The sequence below is a fragment of the Perissodus microlepis genome, chromosome 13, assembly GCF_051167445.1.
Source record: "Perissodus microlepis isolate ML-2025 ecotype Zambia chromosome 13, ASM5116744v1, whole genome shotgun sequence".
Classification (NCBI taxonomy): Eukaryota; Metazoa; Chordata; class Actinopteri; order Cichliformes; family Cichlidae; genus Perissodus; species Perissodus microlepis.
The window spans coordinates 4099175-4114016 of record NC_140473.1 but is presented as its reverse complement, the minus strand read 5'-3'; positions in this window follow the sequence as shown (position 1 = coordinate 4114016).

The window sequence follows — 14842 nt, the reverse complement described above, 5'->3', positions numbered from 1 at the left end:
CTTCAGCCAACGCTGACACCCTCCGGGGGCAGAGGAGCTAGGGAAGGGAGATCAAAACCAGAGAGAAGAGGCCAAGAGGTCGATGTGAAGCAAAAGATCCGGGGAGTATCTACAGTCCAAGGAAGTATCTGTGGTCTCTGCAGAATTTCTAGAAGGGTCAGCCCAGTGAGCAAAAAAGGCATCAAAACTGGGAAGAGTGTGCTGCTGTGAAATGTCGGCTTCTCCAGCAGAAGAATGGGTTGAAACATCGCCCTGAGGGGCTATGCCAGGTCCAATGGCATGCGATCCCTGTGATGGTGCGGCATAGATATCACACTTGAAAAGTCAGACGCCCGTCGAATTCCTGAATTCTGAACTTTGGATCGCCAGCAGAAACCAACTTCATGCTGGTTCATTCGCGCTTAAAAGGCCCGATGAGCGCTCACCCACATTTTGCTCCTGGGGTTCGTTAAAGTCTGTCATGGTCTCTATGAAAGGAGCAACAATGAGGTGAAGTACAGATGAAGCAATTTTCGGTCCCTCTCATTTCTCTTTGTCTCCTCTTAAAGCATCTTGTTAAAGCACAAACTGTTTCAAAGCCTCTTTCAATTGCCTCCCACTCGCTACTTTACAATTCAACAAGGAACAATTAAACAAGTGAGTAGCCCCAGCCATGACACTAAACAATGAAGCACTGTGATGGCAATCAATAACAAGTCTGCAATTCACCTCTCAAGGTCGGTGAACTCGGCAGCTCACTACATGGGCTCATGGACATCAACTGCTGGTCCAAATGAATCCTGGACTGAATCCTCTTGTAATAATCTTTAATTCCTATCCACAATTAGCCTGCCCTCTTCCTATCCATCACAGGCCAAAAAAAGGCACCTGGGGCAAACAAGAATAAAAAACAAAAAAGGAGTCGAAAGAGCATTTCTCATTTAATTATTCATCCATTATTTCAGTAAACAGACATACAGCTGGATGAATATTTTGGCTGTAATCAGCTGGACTCTCTTAGAATCTTTGGATTTTGCTCATATGCCTTTTTTTCCCCTCTCTCCTAACCTTCATCAGTCCAGTGTAGAGCAGCTGAAGACACATATGGGCATTGATTTTTGCCCAGAGCCATGTGGGCTGAACTCAAAGCGAGCTTGTCAGAAGAGTCGGCGAGAGGGGAGAGCGAGAGAGAGAGAAAGAAAGTACGAACGAAAGACAGAAGGGAGGACAGAAATCTCCCCAAACAAGCATCTGACAAAAAACAAGGTGCAGGCCTGACCGCCTGACCCTCACTACTTTGGACACCAGAAAAAAAAGAAGGGAAAAGAAATAAGAGGGAAACAAGAGGAAGGAGGCAAAAATAACAAAAGAGAGCTGCTTTCATTTCCCTAATTTGTGCTCGCCTTTTCTACATTTTCAACAAAGAAACTAATGCCCACTTCGAGTGTGTCCGTTGGGCCACAATCTGTCGGCATGCTTTGATGTGCTCATTGCAGCTTCCTCTGAAGTCCTGTACGCTGAGTTCCTCTAACAAAGGGAATAAAATAGGAGGATAAAGAAAAAGGAGAGAGCGAGAGAGACGCCTGTTTTGTATTTGGCAAGGCACTGCTTGTATTCCTAGTGGACATTCTGCCTTCAGCTCTTATTCCTCTTGCTCTCATTCCCCGTCTTCCTCCTCTCCAGCACTGGTCCTTGTTGGAAGGTAAAGACTTGGAGAAAGTTAATGATCAAACAGGTAAATCTCATTTTCGTTTGATGTTTATTTATGTCTTTTCTCCATCCCTGCAGCATTCTACCTGAGACCCCACATGGGTTTGTTCTTTTCTGCTGTTTTAAGTGCCAAAATGTACCTCAGTCAAACTCCCAAACAGGTGTGCATACTGATACAACAGAAACTAACTGTAAATTATGTCAAGGACAAAGCAGTTCCTCAAAAAACCCCTTTAAAAACACATTAACAGATGTTTTGGCCACTTGGCGGCAGTACATAAATTCATATAGCCTACACAACACTAAAATATTTGATAGAAATACATGCTACAAAGTTTTATGCCAACACTTGCCTGTTTACATACTCAGACAACTGTGTTATTTGTGCTTGTGGCCTACTGCTACACATACCACCACTATGTTCTTCAACTACGTGTTACTAATGACAGATTGTTGTACTATCAGAGCTATTCCACTGAAAATAGCAGTAACTGTCTGGGGCACAAGGTCATTTACCCGCGGACCCGAGTTCCATTTCGACATGACGTGAACAGTAAATTTAAACACTAGTGACTCAACAAACAGGAATGAGTTGATGAAACTTTCAGATTCCACACACAAACGCTACTCTCATGTTCTTGACCACAGTGTTTGTATGGACTCAAAGTCAGTTGCTATTGCTATTCCCCTTCAAACCCTTGAATTTCATGTAGTTCAGTACCATTCAACTCAGATTTACATGCATGCTGATGCTATTTTCAAATGTGTTACCATATAGATTAAAAAGTTATAACGAGCACAATATATAATTATAGAACATTTTAAAACATGCTCAAGACCTTTTTCCCAAACTGAAAATTAAGTTTGTTTTTTTAGAAATAAATGTTTGTCTGTTTTTAACCCTTTTTTTTTTTAACCTTTCTGGTTATCTGCTGTTTATGAATTTCCTAAAGCAATTGGATATTACATACTTCTGTCTTTTACATTTTATTACTGGCTATGGAAATAATTTACATCACTGTTGCTACTAAGCTACTAAGTGGTCATTTGAACCCTGATTGGTTTCATATATAAATCTCTTGGAGTGGAGTGCTTCTCAATCATCTGTGTACACACATGGTGACTTTTGTAGTTTTAATAAATCCAGTTAAAAGTTGTCAGCCTTTAATCAATGAAAAATCTGTGCTGTTTTCTTCCTCAAACTGAATCAACAGATTCAGTTTGAATGGATTAAAAGTTGGATTTGTTTTAACAAGTTTTATTTATCCCCTAAAGTAAACGGGTGATGCTCATGCATCTGTGCATGCTACAGCCACATGGGGTATGTGTACATAGATGTGCTCCACATGTACACACTCAAAAACACAGCAGTAACCTCACATCATCAAGTAAAATAGTTGCATTTCCTTAAATGTAATGAAAAAAAAAACTGACTTAATGAGAGCAGGATGGACATGGATCAAATGTCCAATTTTCTATTACTTTGGACAATATTTTATCTCATATTTTAGAATGAGTGTCTTGAGGGCATCGATAGACAGAATATGAATGAATACTCATATTAAAGATGGCAAAAGTTTCAAACAGTAAGATTAAAATATGTGGAAGTAGTCCCTATAAAACTAGAGTTCAGTTTTTCCACTGCTCTAACTGTCCACCCATCCATCCACCCATCCATCCACCCATCCACCCATCTTCTTTTTTTTTACAAATAAATAACTGAAAAGTGGGGTGTGCGTAATTATTCAGCCCCCTGAGTCAATACTTTGTAGAAACACCTTTTGCTGCAATTACAGCTGCCAGTCTTTTAGCGTATGTCTCTACCAGCTTTGCACATCTAGAGACTGAAATCTTTGCCCATTCTTCTTTGCAAAACAGCTCCAGCTCAGTCAGATTAGATGGACAGCGTTTGTGAACAGCAGTTTTCAGATCTTGCCACAGATTCTCGATTGGATTTAGATCTGGACTTTGACTGGGCCATTCTAACACATGGATATGTTGTGTTTGAAACCATTCCATTGTTGCCCTGGCTTTATGTTTAGGGTCGTTGTCCTGCTGGAAGGTGAACCTCCGCCCCAGTCTCAAGTCTTTTGCAGACTCCAAGAGGTTTTCTTCCAAGATTACCCTGTATTTGGCTCCATCCATCTTCCCATCAACTCTGACCAGCTTCCCTGTCCCTGCTGAAGAGAAGCACCCCCAGAGCATGATGCTGCCACCACCATATTTGACAGTGGGGATGGTGTGTTCAGAGTGATGTGCAGTGTTAGTTTTCCGCCACACATAGCGTTTTGCATTTTGGCCAAAAAGTTCCATTTTGGTCTCATCTGACCAGAGCACCTTCTTCCACATGTTTGCTGGGTCCCCCACATGGCTTGTGGCAAACTGCAAACGGGACTTATTATGGTTTTCTGTTAACTGCTTTCTTCTTGCCACTCTTCCATAAAGGCCAACTTTGTGCAGTGCACGACTAATAGGTGTCCTATGGACAGATTCCCCCACCTGAGCTGTAGATCTCTGCAGCTCGTCCAGAGTCACCATGGGCCTCTTGGCTGCATTTCTGATCAGCGCTCTCCTTGTTCGGCCTGTGAGTTCAGGTGGACGGCCTTGTCTTGGTAGGATTACAGTTGTGCCATACTCCTTCCATTTCTGAATGATCGCTTGAACAGTGCTCCGTGGGATGTTCGAGGCTTGGGAAATCTTTTTGTAGCCTAAGCCTGCTTTAAATTTCTCAATAACCTTATCCCTGTCTGGTGTGTTCTTTGGACTTCATGGTGTTGTTGCTCCCAATATTCTCTTAGACAACCTCTGAGGCTGTCACAGAGCAGCTGTATTTGTACTGACATTAGATTACACACAGGAGCACTCTATTTAGTCATTAGCACTCATCAGGCAACGTCTATGGGCAACTGACTGCACTTAGACCAAAGGGGGCTGAATAATTACGCACACCCCACTTTTCAGTTATTTATTTGTAAAAAATGTTTGGAATCATGTATGATTTTCGTTCCACTTCTCACGTGTACACCACGTTGTGTTGGTCTTTCACGTGGAATTCCAATAAAATTGATTCATGTTTGTGGCTGTAATGTGACAAAATGTGGGAAAGTTCAAGGGGCCGAATAGTTTTGCAAGCCACTGTATCTCTTTAGAGAACGTGTTTCTAAGATTTTTAAGTTTGAATACTATAATTGCAGTTTAACCGAATAGAAGCAGTAAATTTGAGGTCATCCAGGTCTTTCTCTTGAAGACATTCCTGCAGTTTAATTCACTGGTGTGTGTCATGCGGCTTCATGGATAGATAAAGTTGGGTATCATCTGCATAGCAATAAAAATGTGTCCTACCCCTTCTAATAATACTATACTAAGAAAGGCATGATTAATATAAATAGAATTGGTCTTAAACCATAACCCTGAAGAACTCCATAATTCCCCTTAATGTGTAAAGACTACCCACTTACAAGGTAAATAATAACACCATAAGACAAAGTGGCTGGTAGTGTAAAAGCACTTTGGTAAGTAAGACTAGAAAAATGTAACAGAAACACATGAACAGCAGCGCATTTACCTTTTAACAAAATGCACCATGCACCTTCATCATAAGATAAAGATGGCACTATGTGACACAGTAGCCTGAAACCCATCTCGTGCACAGTCCCACTAACACCCTGTTGTTCAAACCCTCTCTTTGCAAGGTGGAGCATTCAGCAACAGAGTCGTCTAATGGGAGGGGAGCTTGTTTTAGACAGAAAATTTACTTAGGAGCTGCAACACGGTCCAGTATGAAGCCAGAAATTAGCGCTTTTAGTCCCTTTTAATAGTCCCTTTAGAGTTTCTTCAGTGATCTGCTAGTGCTAAACTTTCTTACTTTCTTATTATTACTAAAATAATCTTTAAGACAACACTTGTTTAGAACCACATAAATATGTGGAAACTGCTTGCTGTTGAAATGGTACACTGCAGGTCCACTTCTACACAGCTAGATTTCTGTTGTCTGAAATCAATCACCGCCCTCCATCTGAGAGAAAGAGACACACACACATCCCTTTTTTCACATCAAAGGTGTGTCTGTGTTTTCTGTGTTGTGTAAGCCTGTTCTTATTCTGTACACTTGACCTTCTGGCACCAAGGCCCAGTTATGGCTGAGAGAGACAACAAACAAAGAGCAATCTCTATCTCCCAGATCATTACGCAACCGACGCCGGGGAAGGCACGGTACAGAAATAGCCAAAGGGCAAGGTGGACGGCCCATCGTCAGGGCTCATCTTTCACACAGCCTGTATACCTGCATGCTGACGCGCTCACACACACACATGCACACACACTGATCTATGATTACAAGCCCTCAGAGAGACATACATTTACAATACTCAAATGCGCATACAGTAGCCGTTGACGTGTGTGAAAACTTCATGGACAAGTTTCAACTTGCATGAAAGGGGACGGACAGAGAAAAGCCTACAACCCTTCAGGCTTATGAAAACCTTTCAAATTACATTGGATAAGCTCAAAATTACATGGAAGTTGAGTGGTGAACAGAGTCACTTCTGTTTGTTCTAAAAAGATGACCTTTTAGAGATACAAGGCTTGCTTCAGGAACCAGTGAAACGGAGTTGTGCACACAAATACCTGCGTGTCCAGAGTGACATCACCTTAGCGAAGTAGCCATGCCAGATAGGCAAACGAGCATGCAGTAATACTATTTAATATCCTGGTGTGGAAAAAAGTATTAAAAGAGCAACATAACTGATTTTGTATTTTGTCACTACAAGTGTTTTTGCTTTTCAATCCACAAACAACACACTCATTCCATACCTTAACCTTTGTGTGCATTATAATGGTGTAAAATTGCATGTGGGAAGAGGTTAAACCAACACTTCAAGCATAAAGAACAACTTTACTGTTACAATACCTAATACAAACAACATTTCAAATAGTGTACTGTACATTTTCTGTCTCCCTCCCCTCACCCACAACCAGTACCCCTACCCCTCCCTGAGCCTGGTTCTGCCAGAGGTTCCTTCCTGTTAAAAAGAAGTTTTTCCTTCCCTCTGTCACAAAGTGCTTGCTCATAGGGGGTCAGCTGATTGTTGGGGTTTTCTCATTATAATTGTAGGGTTTTTACCTTACAGTATAAAGTGCCATAAGGTAACTGTAACTTTGCACAATTTTAATAAAATTTAACGTAAAGAAACTGAATAAAACAAACCTCACTGAGACCCTGTGGAGGAGGTGGTCTCTGTATGGTTCCAAACAAACTCCAGAGCAGTTTTTTTATGTTCTGAAAGTGATCTGACCTGCAATTGAATCAAGCACCAAGCGTACATTACAAGTTTGATCTTAAAAAAAAGTCCCGTAGCCACGTATGCTTCATATTCGCAATATGGGAATTTACTATAGATGTGCAAAGGTCTTTCTAGCAACTAGGAGTGAACGTAAATTCTCTGTTTTCTCACACAGCACCTTCTTCCTGTATTTACTTACTTTTACTAAGTAGTGACTTTTAGTTACTCCCGGCCTAGCCTCCTGGCCAGTCAGTGGGGTGAACGTTTGCACGCTCAACTTGATATTAGTAGTTTGGTTAGATGCTGCAGTAAGACCTGGAGAAGGAACACACAGGTGGAAGATTTTTTTTATCCAAGTTCTGGTTAACAAAAGCAAACAGTGGGGATGGAGGCAGGTATATACTCAAACAGAGAAAGGAATACCTCTGACGCGCCTTTGTTAGAGGAAGTTTCTAGGAGAAAGGGAAAAGACTGGCCTGTTGCATGTCACTGGCAGTTCACCAACAGCTCAATAGTTCTGTGTTTTAGATGTCCTGATATGAGCGTGCAGGGTCTCGGGAGGTTAGGATACCAATAGTTCCTTACTTTGTAATAAATGTAATATAAAAAATGCACACTTGCTTCTTAAATATATTGTCCTTGTTGGGGGCACATGCTTGTTAAATCAATTTGTACTGCTGAATATTTCCACCTTTTCAGTCCAATGAAAAAAATACGTACAAGATTTGAATGCCTTTTAGTGAAAAGAGAGACTGCACTTTATCTCAGTTCAGCAAATTCAAAGCTGGGAATCCACAACAATAAGTGTCTTTCTATGTATGCTACTTTGAAAGGATATCAAAGGTAGTACTACAAAGTCATGCCAACTGTTAAATTATACTGGCATCTCCAACCTTGTGTATTTTCATTGTCGCATCAGAGACAATATAAAAAGTAGGTATGACACTCAAGTCCTGAATAGAAATAGAAATAAGAATCCTGTAATGACAAAGGTGGAGGGCTGTGCTAAAAACACCAATTTAACAGCCAATATAAAAAACACACATGTGAGTTGTGTTTTTGTAAATATGTATGCATGCAGTAGAGGTTCACAACAGTTTCAACTTTTTAATGGCAGGCATATCTATTTGTTATAGTAGTAAAGACAAGAATATAAGTTTTATATTAAATAAATTAAGTGCTGTTTAAAGTTTTTATTCTGCTTCCATAGCTTGAAGTATATTTCCCCTTTAGAGCTGTTTTAGGGTGAAAAGGCTCAACTTTTTAAGAGGTTTTAGCAGATTTGACCAATGATTTTACACACATGTTTTGAACATTGAAATCTCCTAACACAATGACTGTAGCACACGTGTATGTATGTATATATGTCTATATGTGGCCTATCACCTAATTTACAAAATGTGAATGAAACTCAACATCTAAGTTTTTAATGTTTCAACATTTTTGAATAACACTTATTGTAATTACAATACTGTTTTGTTTTTATATACGTCTGGTACGTTTACAGCAGTGTTGAATAATGTACATTTAAAAAATATATATATATATATTTTAAAAAAACATTTACAAAATGAGTCCCAATCTTTTAATCTTCAAAAAAATAATTATGTCCATTTCATAATCCCTCTACAAATGCAATGTTACGCGCTCCTTTTCCATTTCTTTCGCATGCTCCACGGATGTCACCTGTATGTAACTTCATGGTCATGGAATTTTGTTTGAGTCATCACTAAATATGGAATGAAGACTTGGAAAAGGACCACAGGCCTGGTAAGATTAATGACCTGTCCTCTTTTATTTAAATAGGGGTTTCAAAATGATGGTAAGATTTGATTGTAGGACGACTAGAAGGTTTTGCTTTCCCAACCTTATTAGCAGATCTCTGATCAGTTGCTTTGGTTCAGTGTTATCAGAAATAAAAGAAATGAGGCTAGGGCCAAGTAAATAAGACCAAATGGCAGAGAGTCAGGGCCTTACTTCTGAGACATCAGCTAGCAATACCATTCTGTTAGGGTTATTCATTTGTTTATTAGGCTGTGTTCATGGCTGGCCAGTAACCAACCATCAAAGGCTTTGCCCCAATACTACAGAGCCATCACTAAAATAAAGCAGTGTCTTATTTCTCCCTCTCTCTCACGCTGCCATCTCTCATTCATCCCCTTAGGGTTTCTCTATGAAATTAAAATAAAGTGAATGAAGTTCCCCCTTTGAAGAATGGACAGATATAGAAAAAGGGCTAAAACGACAGAATGGGAAAGAGACAAGGGGGAAGAGTGAGCAGTTGGGGGCCTTGTGAGGAAAGGGTGAGCAAGGGGCAGAAAGTGTGTATGTGAGAGAGAAAGAAAGATTTGAGGGGCTGGGGGGCAAGCAATGGGAGTGCAATTAAAAGTGCACACACCGGCAAAAATCTGGGTGCTTTCAAGGCAGAGTAGCCGCAGACCTCTTCGGGGAACTCATCACACTAAGGCTGTGTGTTTGAAGATGTGGTGGGCTCTGCTAACTGTCGGTTTATAAAAGTCCAGGAGGTACTGCAGCCCTCTATTAGGGCTCTCTCAGCCCCCTGCATTCTTTATTTTTCCTTTCATTCTTCTTTGCTCGACTTATTACATACAATTTGAAGCAATGGCCAAGTGTCGAGAGCACTGGGTCAATTAAGACCTGGTTTGGATTGATCTTGGACCTCTTTATGACTATGCAGGGTGACAGGAAGCACAAGGAGCCCTGGAACAGATGTTAACACTCTGACAGAGCCCTGATCCCAACAGTATTATGGAGTCAGTCTGGCATTACATGATGACAGAGAAGAGACAGCATAAAACCACAGTAGTGAGCTATAATATCTAGTCAGCTGTGGATAGTCTGTGCACATTAAAAATCAAAAGGTCAAGTTTCTTTTGTTCATAGGCCTGGATACAGGGCATGACTGCATCAGTTGTCAGGTGTCCTATCCCAGGCAGCTAGAGTTGATGTGCATCTGCTAGGCCTCATCCACTATTACAAGTTATCAAATGGGACGATGGCGCAGAGTGATACTTGTTAGAGGTACTGTGATTTTTCCAAGGGGGGGGGGGGGGGGATTTGAATCTGACTTCCCACTTACTCCTAAATCATGATATTTCTGAAGTATAAATCTCCTGTACAATTCAAACAGTAGATGTTTGAACTGTTGGTTGAACATATATTCATATAGTTTAATTTCTCATGTTGGACATAATGGTGCTTGGACTTAATGATTTTTCCCAACAGTATTATTTAAGTTTTTCCTCATATCCAAATTTTTGAGCAAACTCCCTCCTCAAACGGCGCCACATTAGCTAGTTGAGACTTTATGCTAGCCAAAAACGAGAGAGCTGGTTTCCCCAGTGTTGGATAGTTGGACAGTGTTGGTGAGTATAAGCAGACATGATTACTTGTTTTCCTGCCTGTAAGCACATCTGTGTTTTCATTTTCTGTCACAAAGCTGTCGGACACAGAGGACCACTTATGGCAGTGTGTGTGTGCGTGCTCCTTGCAGTATCTATGAGCCATTATCTCCTTTCCTCACCTTGCGGAGGCCATAATAGCCAGTGATGGATCGCAGAGCTGACGTGTCTAATTGCATTCCTTTCTACTCTGTTCTGTAATGACAGCTGTTTTAAGGGCAAACTGTACCCACTGTGACTGTCAAACACTGTACAGCATTCAAGACACACATTTTAGAAGACACATTATTTCTGTATGTGTGCATGTAATGCAATATCTCCATTTTGTAAAAAGCTAAAAGTTGAATAATGAATAATTTATGCAAAGCACCTTACAGTTGTATAATGATGGCTTCGGACTACATAATAGGTTTGGATTAGGTGATTATAAAGTCAAAATCCTGTATTTTCATTACTGAGGGACGTGACTGACTACGTGTTGCTGCCTGATCGATCATGCTTGCTGTCTTTCATAGCCTTTGCTGTGCCATCAGGAAAAAGGGAGAAGAACTACTGCAACAATTACACAAAGAGAAACTGGTGATCTGAAGCACCTCTCAACTGGTGACCATTTTGCTTTGTAAGCTCTCCTGCTGGAAACCACAGCTGGATTGGCCATCGGGCATACCAGGCATTTGCCCGGTGGGTCGCTCGTGATTTTTTGTTTTTATGGGCCGATGAGGTTTTATTTCTTTTTTTAACAGTACAGATGAATGGTGGTGAATTGGCCAGTTGGTCATGATTGACTCTGGGCTGCAGCCGAGGAGGTCGAACTTTAAAGTTGAGGTGAAAAGGAACGCGGTTTGTCCCGTACTTCCGCTAGAAAGTTGCTAATTCAATCATGAAACTGATCAATGATCAGCTGATCAGCTTTTCTCTTTGTGCCAGAAAGATGAAACCAGCAGAGGTCGCGCAAAATAACAGCAGCACGTTTAAGTTTGATTAGTTGTTGTTAGAATTGATTTAATATTACTTTCTAGTGTCAACTGATGTTTGCACAGCCGTAAAAGCTGCTGGTCATGATATCGGTTTGATTATCTGCTGAGAGGGAAACATGAAGATGAAACCAGGAGATGTCCTTACTGAATCATCAGAGCTGTGATGGAGAAACAGGTTTACCTTTTAGGTGGCATGAATGAGTTGAAGGGAAGTTATGAACTGTTTCTGAGAGACAAATAACACCAGGATCCTTTTCTAAGTAGCTGACAGCTGGTAACTGTGCAGGGGCGGGTCTAGCAAAGTTTTGCCAGGGGGGCAGGTAGGGCATTAACAGGGAGAGGGGGGCACAAAGAAATACTTATATTTCTTATTCTCATTTAAAATGTCTCGCTTTTAATAAATAATTATCTGAATCTTACAACCAAAGTTTTCATCTGATGTAAAATATATAGAAATCCATTATTGTATGTAGTAAATATTAAGTCTAGTATGTACCCTAGTAAGTTATAGTATTTTTTTTTCCTTTGGGAAGGTATCATCTGTGCAGTCTGCAATTCTGTTGAAGAAAGACGTTGAATCTATTTAATTACTGGAGAAAAATAATTGATTTCTCTGCATTTGTTTTACACATGCATTAAATTAAAGTCTGTTATGTCAATTAAGAATCTTGAAGCGGAAATGCTTTTTTTTCTTGCTTGGAGTTGGCAACCCTACTAGTTAGGTATATGTAATTATTGATTTGGTTGTTTTATATTTTTGCTAAGTACTGTTTAGAATACACCAGAATAGGGAGGATGGTGTAGGTTTAAGTTTATTATAAAGGCTTTATTGCTTTTCCTATAATACCTGGTGGGCCGGTCTCTAGTCAAAATGCCCGGGCCGATTTTTTGTCCCAGTCTAGCTAATATGCTTTATTAGCTGCGTCGGTAAAAAACAAATCAACAATGCAAAAAAAAACCCCCCAAACATTGCAAAACAACATACTGGAAAACAGTTATTCATGACTAGATTGCTTCAATACAACACTTGGGCACATATATGCGTGATGTTTCGTGGCTGTTTTGATATCGCTCTCTCCCTTAACCGATCAAATCTCGCTGTGGTAGCAGCTTTAAACTCGGTATGACCCAGGTTGATAGAGGGTGCCCAGTCTGGATCGCATTCCAGCATTTTGTAGGCTGGTTTTCCTACAAAACACAACAAACATTAGCCCGCAAAGCCACAGTGAACATAGCAGCATAGCGCAACAAATTCAATTCAAATCAGTATAAGACTATTTGTAACCTACATCAACAATTATGTTATGATAAATTACGTAATAACTACAACAGAAGACTTACCTTTGTGGAAATGCTTGGAGCAGACTAACATGTGAGCTGGAGTGTTCTGAGACGTTATTTGGTCTTCGAATGGCTGCAATCCAGGCCATCTGTCGGCTCTTTGTTACTTTGGAAACACGGCTTGAACAATTTCTCTTCCACGACTGAATCCGATAAAAAACAATCTCTTTACCCGTCGGCTTCCCGTGGCTGTCATGCGACCGGCTATTGCAGTTAATAATACAACAGCTTTTTGCCATTTTTTGTGTTTCTTTTTATCGCTGTGTGACTATTTTCATGTGAAAGCCTGCGTGCGCTAGTACCGCTTGCCACGCGTTCCCAGAATTCTTTGCGGTTTTATCCCGGAATGACGTCACATTTTCAATCTCTATAGGCTAGCTCACTCATGGCTGATGAACAACGGCGGCAAACCCCCCACGGCTTCTTAAAAATAAATTTATTTCGGGGGCGCCCGCTGCCATGTCATTTAATTTGTTCAAATCATATTTAGCCAATAAAATATATGGTTTAGTTTCTGTGTGAACGGGGTGGTGGAGTCCTCATGGCCAGCAAGCTCCACCAAACACACAAACAGGAGGGAGAGGAAGATCAGAGAAGCAGCTACAGAGCACAAGCAGCAGAGCAGTAAATATGGGGGTATTTTAAATACGAAGGCAGACTACAGTCTGCAAGAGTCATATCAAACAGACTTTAACCCTCTGGGGTCGACGGACGCGCCGGCACGTCAAAATCACATGACCAATTTAAGACGACACAGCTACAAGATGCAGCGGCTCAGTCTTGGGTCGAAAGTGCGGACTTCAAACTATACACCAGTTTTTGAATTGTGTCGATAGGCCACGTAAAACCAGAGTTATGATAAAATATACACGCAATATTTATTTATATTATTTTTTGAATAAAACACTGGTGTTTACAGCAGGAAGAACGGCAAAAACGACGTTTTCTATGGACCGTGCTAGCAAACACTCTCCACTTGAGTGTAAAAAAAAAAAAGAAAAACAAAAAACACCCCTTCCCTATTGGTGTTAGAGTTTACCATGTCAGCCAGTCAAAAAAATGATATGGCAACATGCGGCACTTGGTTGTTTAGGGAGAAGGGGCAGTTTTAGGAGTGACACCCGCGACGGAAAGCGGGAGAGCAAAAGAAAGAGAGCGCGAGTTGTCATATGTGAGACATTAGTGACGTTTAGCGTGTTTGGAGGGTAGAGTTAGTGTGTTGTGTAGTTATTGTTTTGTATTGTGTGTCAGTTATACTGCTGAATGTCACATTTGCTCCAAAAAAGCCATCAAAAGCAGATTCCAGTGTAAACGCTGTTCCCACATGGAAAACAGGACTGATACACCTCCTGTTGTCAGACCTGCAGGGTTTAGGCCTGTGCTGTTCTCTTCTGTCTTATACTGAACACAAACTATTTTTTTGGACTGGCACAAATAATTTGTGTGCCTTCTTATTTGATGCAGAACACCTGATTGTTCTGTAAATAGATTTAAATGGTTATATAAAAAACGCCTGAGGCCTTGGCTGCATTTTTAGGTAAAAAATACCATATAACTTTGTTTGCAAAACTTGTGCATGAACCTGAAGTTCCCAAATTGACATAAAAATTGTTAGTTTTCAAAAAGTGTGTCCTCTTGAATGGGATTATAAGCTAACGAGCAGCGCTGTGTGTTTGGCAGATGGCAGGTCATGACGGACAGTTCAACTCTCATCCCACTCATGCCACTTTTTGTTATAAATGTTGTCATAAGTGTGCTACATTGGTTTTGCATCAAAATTACTTAAAAAAAAAAACTGACAAAACCATGAGCGATTATCTGGAATAACTAATTTTAACATCTTATTTCTTAAGGCTGTATTTTTAGCAACAACACTTAATGTGTTTTTAAAACAAAATGGTAGGTTTATAAATGAGACTGAGTCTTATTTGATCTCCTTGTTTTAGGTCTCAAACATAGTCCAGCATTGACGAACCATCAGTTTGGAAGGGTTACTGATATTTGTTCGCGACGACGAGACCAAACTCTTCTTAACATGTCTGGTGAGCATGAAAATCTACTCAATCTTCAGTTTTGGTTTACAGAGACTTATATGTACTGTTGTTAATTTTGCATAGGATACAGATCCAGT